An 11,643-nucleotide genomic window follows, 5' to 3' on the forward strand; every position below is an offset into this window, starting at 1 on the left:
ACATGGTCCCTGGTTGGTTGAATCTGCGGATAAGGAGGAACCGCGTTTATGCAAGGCCAACTCTACGTTAGGTGAGGATTGACCCCCACGTTGTTAAAGGGTCAACTAATTGATCTGGTTTAGAGCCTGAGCAGTTGGCGTTTTGTAAATTTCTCTAGGTGATTGTCACATGCGGCCAGGGTTGAGAAGGACTTTGAGGCATTCCTGCCTCCGTCCTCGTCCTGAGGAGGCCAGAGGCTGCCGATGATCCTGAGGAAAGAAGGTCACAGAGGGAGGCAGGAGGAGATGGGAGGAGAGGATGGCTTTTACCCTAAAGACCCCTTGGCCAGAGCTAGAGCCATGCGGCTGGGCAGACAGTGCCTGATGGGACAACAGAAGCCAGACCACGGGGAGGGCAGAGGGCAGAAAGTGCCCAGAGCGGGTGGATTTCCTCTCTGGAAGGGGATGGTAAGGGTATATCTCCTGAACAACTGGTTTGACAGCCTCCAGGCAAGGGTGAGGGAAGGCAGAGGGAAGAGGCAAACCCAGAGAGAAGCGGAGGCAGGACCTCAGAGCCTGCCGTCTCCGCACCCCGGTCCCATGCCCAAGGCCCGCGCCTCGTTGCTCCCGAAGCCGCTCCGAGATCCTTCCGAAGCTTAAGCTAGTTCGGGTTGTTTCTATCGCTTTTAACTGAAGGCCGACTAGTAAAAACTTCCTGAGGTTAAATTCTCCATAGGAACAAGTTATTGGGACCAGTGGGGTGGTCCCTGGAGGATGCTGTGTGGGCCAGGGCACTGTGGAACCCCAGAGGACCTTGGGACCAGTTCCTAAGGGGTGGATGTGCTTTGGACGCCAGGACTGGTTGGTTTGAGCAGCGGCACACTCACTTGGGCTAGGGCAGGAGGAGGCTGGCACTCTCACTGTGCCTGGCCGGTGCTAGCACATTGTCTGAGAATGGTCGTAGGACAGGGGATCTTGGCTGCAAGCACTTGAAGTCCTCGAGTGATGGGTCTGGTTTCTGGCTGTGGTGGTAATGGCATAGGAAACAGGGCTGACTGATTTTGAGGTAGTTTGAGCTGTAGTTGTGGGAGGGAGGAATAATGCTACCTTGATGGGGTAAACACTCCCATCTGCGGTAGAAAGGAAGCTTGGAAGACAGGTCCTAAGAGGTAGGAGAGGGAATGCCTGCCTCTTGAGACCAGATTTGGAGAAAGACAGGAATCTGGGTGCCTATTACATTGTGAGCATGGAGGTGGAGTCTGTTCAGGACAGGAACCCCTGAGGAAAGAAGGTCACAGAGTGAGGCCTCTTTCAGATTTGTGTGCCCATTTTCTTATCTGTTCTCCCTAGTACTCTCAATGAAGGCGTCAAATCTGAATGAATCCTTTGCTTCAGCCTCAGAGCAATTCCAAAGGATCAGCAGAACCTTAGCTGGGCTGGTGTTTTCAACCCACCACCGAGTGTCTCAGAGATTGGAGGTTATCATGAAGCTTTCAGTAACAGGGAGATGATTTAATCAGGCTAGCACCTGAGTATCATGCTTAATTCTAACAACCCCAGAAGGGATCTAAAATGTAATTCTAATGTCTCTTGAACTGCTGAGAGCTAGAGTGAGTTTGTCTCAAATCCCTATGGCCAGCTTCCACTTCTGGAATGGTAGCATGAGGCGCTCTGTTGACCCACTGTCCTACCGTAACTGGTAAAGATTATTTTACAAATCAATTGTAAAAGTCTCTGGAAATTTTCCTAAGGGCATACAGCAAATGAAGAAACTTATTCAAGAAAATCTACTAAATCTCAGCGAGAACAGTGAGAGTCTGTGGCACTTAAGCTACAACCTGCTCCCTCCCTCCTCTCTCCCCATCTCAGAGCAATGACTGAAGCTCTGATCCAGGTGAGTGTGGCCAAGAAAATGGGGTTCCTTTTCCCCTCAGCTCCCAGTCAAGAGATATGGTATCTCACTGAGAGGAGCAGGCTGCCAGCATCTCACCAATGCCTCCTTTCTCTGCTCCAAGTTGTAGAGGCTAAATTCCTGGTGAGTGTAGCCAAAAGACTGGGGCTCCCTTCCTTCACCCAGCCCTCACCAAGAGGGCAGAGGCTTCATTTCAGGCATGGAAGTCTGAGAATACTGATCACCCTTGTCCCAGCTTACATGCTCATGGGGCAGGGGTTCTGTGTTGGGAGAGGCTAACTGGCAACCTAAATGTCCATCGACAGGATCAGAGGCTACCACCAGTGCCCAGAACCCTGCTCTCAAAGCCAGATGTTATTCTGAGAGATATGAGCCACTGTCCTTGCCCTCAGCTCCTCAACAGAGACTCAGAGATTATGCCCAGTCAATCCATAAAAACTAAGAGCTCCGAAGCTCTTCCCTAAACCACTGACTTTAGGGAATTCCTTGGCAGTCCAGTGGTTAGGGCTCCATGCTTCCACTGCAGAGGGCACAGGTTCGATCCCTGCTCCGGGAACTAAGATCCCACAAGCCACAAACCCACCAAAAAAAAAAAAAAATCATTGACTTTATTTGGAACAGAGCATGGGGACATTCAAACTTAAGAGTTCTCTGAAAACAATGGAGATTCTGGTGGTAAGCAATTAAAAACAACAAGCTGTAGGCCAGCTAGTTTACCAGAGAGAACCAGGGAAAGAGAAATCTTAGAAGAGCCCTCCTGGGGTCAGAACAAACCTCAAAGAATGGCTTTAAAAACTACCTTCACAAAGGGACCCAAGTTTAATTGAATCGGACCCTAGAGCAATTTATGTCCTAGGGCATTGTTGACAATAGAGCAATAAGCTGACAATTAGTGGAGCCTAAAAGTCGGGTATGATACCAGCAGAGACAGCCAGTTTAACAGAGGACTCAGGGAAAGAAACAGTCTGAGAGAGTCCTGCTAAAACTACTGCCATCCCAGAGTTACCTGCATATATCCAGAGCTGCATCCTCTTAGCAGTCATATCAGAGGCTTCACATTGATGGGGAAAAAGACTTCACTAAAATATTCCATCCAAGTCACTAAATGAATAAACAAGAAAACGACAACAAACAAACCTTGGAGAAGGGGGCGGGAAAATCAGTATCCACAGTTGCTACAATAGATTACTTAAAAAGTCCAGTTCTCAACAAAAAATTATGAGACATACAAAGAAACAGAAAAAGTATGACCCATAAGCAGGGGGAAAAAAAAGCATACAACAGAAATTGTCTCTGAAAGGGCACAGATATCAGACTTAACAAACCAAGATTTCAAAACAGTTATTGTAAGTATTTTCAAAGAACTAAAGGAAACCATACTAAAAAGAATTAAAAGAAAGTATGACAGTGTCTCATCAAATAAGGAATATCAATAAAGAGAAATTTTTTTTAAAAAGCCAAATGAAAATTCTGAAATTGAAAAATACAATAACTGAAATGAAAAGTTTACTAGGAATTCTCAAGAGTAGATTTGAACTTGCAGAAAAAAGAATCAGCAAACTTGAAGATAAGTGGATAGAGATTATGCAATTCAAAGAACAGAGATTAAAAAAAGAGTGAAGAAAAATGAACAGATCCTCAAAAAAAAAGAAAAATACATATGGGACATCATTAGGCACACCAACATACACATAGTGGGAGTACCAGGATGAGAAGTGAGAGAAAGGAGCAGAAAAAATACTTGAAGAAGTAATGGTTGAAAAAGATTAATCTACACATTTAAGAAGCTCAACAAACTTAAAGTACAAAAAACACAAAGCGATTCACACCTGGGCAATCATACTAAAAATGCTGAAGACAAGGAGAAAATTTTGAAAACAACAAGAGAAAAGTGATTCACCACATACAAGGGGATCCAAAAAAGATAAGCAATTGACTTGCCATCAGAAATAATGTCATAAGAAAGTGAGATGACATATGCAAATGCTGAAAGAGAAAAACTGTCAATCAAGAATCTTATATCCAGCAAAACTATCTTTAAAAAATGAGGATGAAATAAAAACTTTGCCTACACCCCCCAAAAACAGAAAACAAAAACTGAAAATATTTTGCTAACAGTCCTGCCTCACAAGAATTACTAATTGAGATTCTTCAGGCTACTAGCAAGTGACCCCATGCCATAATTTGGATCCTTGTAAAACAAAAACAAAACAAACAAAAAACCCGAAGAGCACTGGTAAAGGTAGTTATGTACTTATAAAAAACAATATAAATGTGTATTTCTTCTCCTTTTTCTCTTAACTGATTTTAAAAGAAATTGAATAAAACAATATACATATAATTGTATTGTTAGGCCTATAACATATAGAAACATATTTCACAATAACAACTACATCTACAAAGGAGGTAGATGGGAGCAAAGCTGTATGGAGTAAGAAAATAAGTAAGTAAGATTTTAAATATTTATTTATTTACTTTTTAAATTTTGGCTGCGCCAGGTCTTCGTTGCGGCATGTGGGATCTTTTTTAGTTGTGGCATGCAGACTCTTAGTTGCGCATGCATGCGGGATCTAGTTCCCCGACAAGGGATCAAACCCGGGCCTGCTGCATTGGGAGTGCGAAGTCTTACCCACTGGACCACCAGGGAAGTCCCAGAAAGTACAATTTTAACTTGAATCCACAGGAACAAATGAAGAGAACCAGAAATTGTAAATTAGAAAGTTAGTATAACAAAATCTATAAATATATACTGTTCTCAGCTTCTTTAAAGGATGTAAAATTACATAAAGCAATAGTAACAATGCATATGTAATATATACAGATTGTAATATGAATAATAATATTACAAAAAAGTGGAAGAGAAAATAGAGATATACAGGACATATAGGACTCGTTAAGATCAGTATCTCCTTGGAATTAAGTTAATGTAAGTCTAAAATATATTCTGCTAAGGTGAGATTGTATATGGTAAGCCCTAGAGGAAACACTAAGAAAATAAATAAAAAACAAGAGTTTAACTCATCATTAACAGAATTAAAATGTTAAACTACAAAATATTCACTTAATGTAAAAGAAAGCATTAAAGGAAGAATAGGGGAACAATAACAACAAAAAAGACACATATAGAAAATGAAAAGTAAAATGGCAGATGTACATCCTACCCTATCAGAAATAATAGTCAATATGAATGGATTTAACAATCCAATCAAAAGACAGAAATGATCAAGCTGAATAAAAATCAAGATCCGACTATATGCCTTCTACAGGAAATATACTTTGGGTTCAAAGACACAAATAGGTTGAAAGTAAAAGGATAAAAGGAAAGAAAACGTTATATTTTGCAAACAGCAGCCATAAGAAAGCTGGAGCGGTTATACTAGTATCAGACAAAAAAGACCTTAACACAAAAAACTGTTACTAGAGCTAAAGAGGGACAATTCACAATGATAACAGGGTTAATCCATCAGAAAGATATTGCAATTATACAAATATGCAATTAACAACACAGCCCTCAAAATATGAAGCAACAACTGACAGAATTGAAAGAAGAAATATACAACTTAACAATAATAGTTGGAAACTTCAACACCCCACTTTCAACAATGGATAGAACAAGGAGACAGAGTACAACAAGGAAATAGAAGACTTGACAAAACTATAAATAAATAACTTAACAGACATCTATAGCACTCTTCACCCAAAAATGGCAGAATACACATTCTTCTCAAGTGTACATGGAACATTCTGCAAAATAGACAACATATTAGACTATTAAAAAAGCCTCAATAAACTTAAATAAATGTAAATCGTCCAATTGTGTGTTCTCTGACCACACTGGAATGAAATTAGAACTCAATAACAGAAAGAAACTTGGGAAATTCACAAATCTATGAAAATTAAGAAACACACTTCCAAATGACAAATGAGTCAAAGAATAAATCACAAGGGAAATTACTTTGAGATGAATAAAAACAAAAGGACAGCATACCAAAACTTATTGGGTGCAGCTAAAGCAGTGCTAAGCAGACTATTTATAGCTGTCAATGCCTATGTTAAAAAAGAAGAAAGATCTCAAATGAATAATCTAAAATTCCACCTTAACAATGTAAAAAGAAGAGCAAAGTAAAGCAAAGCAAGTAGAAGGAAAGAAAGATTAGAGTAGAAATTAATGAAATAGAGAATAGAAAACAGTAGATAAAATCAACAAAACCAAAAGATGATTCTTTGAAACGATCAAGAAGACTGGCAAATCTTTAGCTAGACTGACCAAGAGAAAAAGAAGAATTAAATTCCTAAAACAGGAATTAAAGAGGGGACATTACTACAGACCTAACAGAAACAAAAAGGATTACAAGGGAGTACTATGATCAATCATTTTCCAACAATTTATATAGCTAAGATGAAATGGACAAATTCTTCTTTTAAAACAAATTTTTTTTTAATTAAAAAAAATTTTTTTTGGCCGCACTGTGCAGCTTGTGGGATCTTAGTTCCCCGACCAGGGATTGAATCCAGGCCTTGGCAGTGAGAACATGGAATCCTCACCACTGGACCCCCAGGGAATTCCCTGAAGTGGACAAATTCTTAGGACAAAAAGTACCAAAATGGACTCAGGATGAACTACAAAATATGAATAGAACTATAACAAGTAAAGAGGTTGTTAGTAATAATAAACTTTAAAAAACCTACCCACAAAGAAAATCCCAGGTTTAGACATCTGATGAATCTACCAAACATTTAAAGAAGAATTATTACCAATTACTTACAAACTCTTCCCAAAGTAAAAACTAAAAGATCAAACAATTTCAACTCATTCTGTAAGGCTAGTATTATCCTTATACCAAAATCAGACCAAACATCACAAGAAAAAAAAAAAATCCTACAGGCCAATAGTTCTTGTGAATAAAAATGCAAAAATTCTCAACAAAACACTACCAAACAGAATCTAGTAACATATAAAAAAGATTGTACACCATGACAAAGTGGAATTTATCCCAGGAATTTATCCCAGCCAATGCAATATTGGCTTAACATCTGAAAATCAATTAATGTAATATACCGTATCAATAGAATAAAAGACAAAACCCATGATCATCTCAACAGACACAGAAAGAGTGTTTAACAAAATTCCACACCTATTCTAGATAAAGCACTCAACAAACTTGGAATAGAAAGAAATTCCTCAACTTGATAAAGAGTATCTGTGTAAAATCCACAGCTAACATCGTAATAGTGAAAGACTGATTTCTCGTTACGATCAGGAACAAGACAATAATGTCCACTCTTGCCACTTCTATTCAACATTGTATTGAAGGTTATAGCCAGGGAAATGAGGCAAGGAAATGAAATAAAAGGCATTCACATTCAAAAGCAAGAAGTAAAACTATCTCTACAGATGATATGATCTTGTATATTGAAAATCTTAAGGAACCTGGTACTGGCAAAAGGACAGACATACAGATCCATGGGATAGATCTGGAATCCAGGGGGAAAAAACCTCACATTAATGGTCAATCAAGTTTTTTATTTATTTATTTATTTTATTTATTTTTGCCTGAGTTGGGTCTTCGTTGTTGCGCGCGGGCTTTTCTCTGCGAAAGGGGGCTACTCTTTGTTGCCGTGTGCGGGCTTCTCATTGAGGTGGCTACTCTTGTTGCAGAGCATGGGCTCTAGGCGTGCGGGCTTCAGTAGTTATGGCACGCGGACTTAGTAGTTGTGGCTCGCGGGCTCTAGAGCGCAGGCTCAGTAGTTGTGGCGCACGGGCTTAGTTGGTCTGTGGCATGTGGCATCTTCCCGGACCAGGTATCAAACCCGTGTCCCCTGCCACCAGGGAAGCCCCTGGTCAATTGAGTTTTTATGAAAGTGCCAAGATAATTCAATGGGGGCAAGAATAGTCTTTTCAACAAATGGTGCTGGGACAACTGAATATCCACACGCAAAAGAGTGAAGCTGGACCTCACTTCGTATCATAACAAAAATTAACTCAAAATGAAGGAAGATCTACATGTAAGAGCTAAAACCATAGAACTCTTAGAAAAAAAACATAAGTGCAAAGCTTTGTGACCTTGGATTAGGCAATAGGTTCTTAGATATGACATTGAAAGAAACAAACAAACTGGACATTACTGAAATTAAAATCCTTTGTGCTTCAAAATATACTATCAAAAAAGTGAAAGGACAACCTACAGAATGAGAGAAAATATTTACAAATTACTGATTAAGGACTTGTGTCTAGAAAATATAAAAAACTCTTACATTCAACAATAAAAAAGACAATCTAATTTTAAAATGGGCAAGGGATCTGAACAGACATTTCTCCGAAGAAAATATACAAATGGCCAATAAGCACATGAAAAGATAATATACTCAATATCATTTGTCATCAGGGAAATGCAAATCAAAACCAAAAATGAGATCTCATTTCACACCCCCTAGATAGCTATTAATCAAAAAGACACAATAGGGCTTCCCTGGTGGCGCAGTGGTTGAGAGTCCGCCTGCCAATGCAGGGGACACGGGTTCGTGCCCTGGGTCGGGAGGGTCCCACATGCCGCAGAGCGGCTGGGCCCGTGAGCCATGGCCGCTGAGCCTGCGCGTCCAGAGCCTGTACTCCGCAACGGGAGAGGCCACAACAGTGAGAGGCCCGCGTACCGCTAAAAAAAAAAAAAAAAAAAAAAAAAAAAAAAAAAGACACAATAACTGTACAGTTACATGCAAAAGAATCAAACTGGACTCACACCATATAAAAAAATAAACTCAAACTGGGTTAAAGACTTAAATGTAAGACCTGAAACCATGAAACTCCTAGAGAAAACAGGCAGTATGCTCTCTGCTGTCGGTTTTAGCAATATTCTACTCAGGCAAGGGACACAAAAGCAAAAATAAACAAATTGGGTCTACATCAAACTAAAAAGATTAACACAGCGAAGGAAACTATTAACAAAATGAAAAGACTGCCTTGAATGGAAGAAGATATTTGCAAATGATAAATCTGATAAGGAGTTAATATCCAAAATACACAAAGAGGGACTTCCCTGGTGGTCCAGTGGTTAAGAATCTGCCTTCCAATGCAGGGGACGCGGGTTCGATCCCTGGTTGGAGAACTAAGATCCCACATGCCACAACTAGAGGGCCTGTGGGGCGCAATGAAGACCCAGTGCAGCCAAAAAAAAGCCCTGAAAATCAAAAACAAAAACAAAATACACAAAGAACTCATTCAACTCAACATCAAAAAAACAAACAACCCAATTGAAAAATGGGCTGAATAGCTGAATAGACATTTTCCCCTGATTAAAAAATGGTAGAGGACCTGAACAGATATTTTTCCAAAGAGTACAGATGGCCAAGAGACACATGAAAAGATGTTCACATCACTAATTATCAGGGAAATGCAAATCAAAACCACAATGAGATATCACCTCACACCTGTCAGAATGGCTAATTTCAAAAAGACAACAAATAACAAGTATTGGCAAGGAGATGGAGAAAAAGGAACCCTCGTGTGCTGTTGGTGGGAATGTAAATTGGTGCAGTCATTATGGAAAACAGTACAGAGATTCCTCAGGACATTAAAAATAGAACTACCAGGGCTTCCCTGGTGGCACAGTGGTTGAGAATCTGCCTGCTAATGCAGAGGACACGGGTTCGAGCTCTGGTCTGGGAGGATCCCACATGCCACGGAGCAACTAGGCCCGTGAGCCACAACTACTGAGCCTGTGCGTCTGGAGCCTGTGCTCCGCAACAAGAGAGGCCGCGATAGTGAGAGGCCCGCGCACCGCGATGAAGAGTGGCCCCCGCTTGCCACAACTAGAGAAAGCCCTCGCACAGAAACGAAGAACCAACACAGCAAAAATAAATTAATTAATTAATAAACTCCTACCCCCAACATCTTCTTTAAAAAAAAAAAATAGAACTACCATACGATCCAACAATTCTGCATCTGGGTATTTCTCTGAAGAAAACAATAACCCTAATTCAAAAAGATACAGGCACCCTTATGTTCACTGCAGCATTATTTACAGTTGCCAAGATATGGAAGTAAACTAAGTGTCCACTGATGGATGAATGGATCAAGATGATGTGGTGTATACATATATACACACAATGGAATACTACTCAGCTATAAAAAGAAAGAAACCTTGCCATTTGCAACAACATGGATGGATCTAGAAGGTATTATGCTAAGTGAAATGTCAGACAGAGAAAGTCAAACACTGTATGATTTCACTTATATATGAAATCTAAAAAAAAACCCACAAGAAAACAGAAACAGACTCATAGATACAGAAAACAGACTGGTGGTTGCCGGAGGGGAGTAGGGGAAGATGAGTGAAATAGATGAGGGAGATAAAAAGCTACAAACTTGTAGATAAAATAAATAAGTCACGGGAATGTAATGTACAGCATAGGAAATTAGTCAATAATATTGTAACAACTTTTTATGGTGACAGACAGTAATCAGACTTTTGTGATGATCATTTTGTAATGTATAAAAATATCGAGTCACTAGGTTGTACACTTGAAACTAATATTGGAAGTTAATCATACTTCAATTTAAAAAGGGGGGGGGGAAGATAAGTGTGCTTGAGGCTGTAGAGAAATTGGAACCCTCTTGCATGGTTGGGGAATGTAACGTGGTGCAGCCACTTTTGGAAGTAGCTTTGCAGTCTGGCAGTTCCACAGATGGTTAAACAGGGAGTCACCATCTGACACCCAGTTATTTCACTCCTAGGTATGTACGCAATAGAAATAAAAACATACATCCACACAAAAACTTGTACATGATTGTTCATAGCAGCATTATTTATGACAGTGAAAAGTTGCTTCAACCACATGTCCAGATACTGATGAAGAGATAAAAGGTGTATCCATACTGTGAAATATTATTTAGCAATAAAAAGGAAAGAAGTACTGACACAGGCTACAACATGGATGAACCTTTAAAATATCACACTAAGTGAAAGAAGCCAGACACAAAAGACCACATATTGTGACTCTATTTATATGAGTTGACCAGCGCAGGCAAAGCTACAGAGATAGAAAGATGAATGACTGTCTTGGGCTGGGGAGGGGGCAGAAGTGTGGTTTGAGAAGTGATAACCTGGGGTACAGGGTTTCTTTTTAAGGTAATAAAAATGTTCTAATATTGATTGTGGTGATGATCGCACAACTCTGTGAATATACTAAAAGTTGTTGAATTGTACAGTTATAAATAGGTAAACCGTACGGTACGTGAATCAACCTCAGTAAAGCTGTTATTAAGTCAGAACAACCCTATGTCCCGTGGACACCCAAAAGCTTTCCCTAAAATGGCTGGAAATTGTCTTGGGGATGGGAATCCAAGAATTCTGGCCTGGTTCCACAACACATTGACCCAGAAATGGAACTCAGCCTTCTGCTGATGTTCTATCTTCCCAACCTGCCCTACCTCTTAGGAAGCACCCATGACTTCATCGTAGGTGGGGCAGAGGAGACAGGAAGGGATGGCATTACAGAAGAGCAGGCAGCTTTCAAAGGAACACCAGGTATCCTGGTTTTTAGGAAGCTCTTCGCCCATTTCTTAACTGGGGGGCCTTTCCTCAGCCTTTGCACACTGCCCCCACTGTTCCTCAGGCCATCTCCCCAGCAACTCCCCTCCCCATCTGGAGCAAACCAAATTCCTTCCTAGCATCTCTTAGGCAGAGCTGTTTAGAATCAGACACATCTTTTGTGGCCTTGAGATTGTCCTTTCTATGGCCCATGAGCTCACATTC

The sequence above is a fragment of the Orcinus orca genome, chromosome 13 (genome assembly GCF_937001465.1).
Source record: "Orcinus orca chromosome 13, mOrcOrc1.1, whole genome shotgun sequence".
NCBI lineage: Eukaryota > Metazoa > Chordata > Mammalia > Artiodactyla > Delphinidae > Orcinus > Orcinus orca.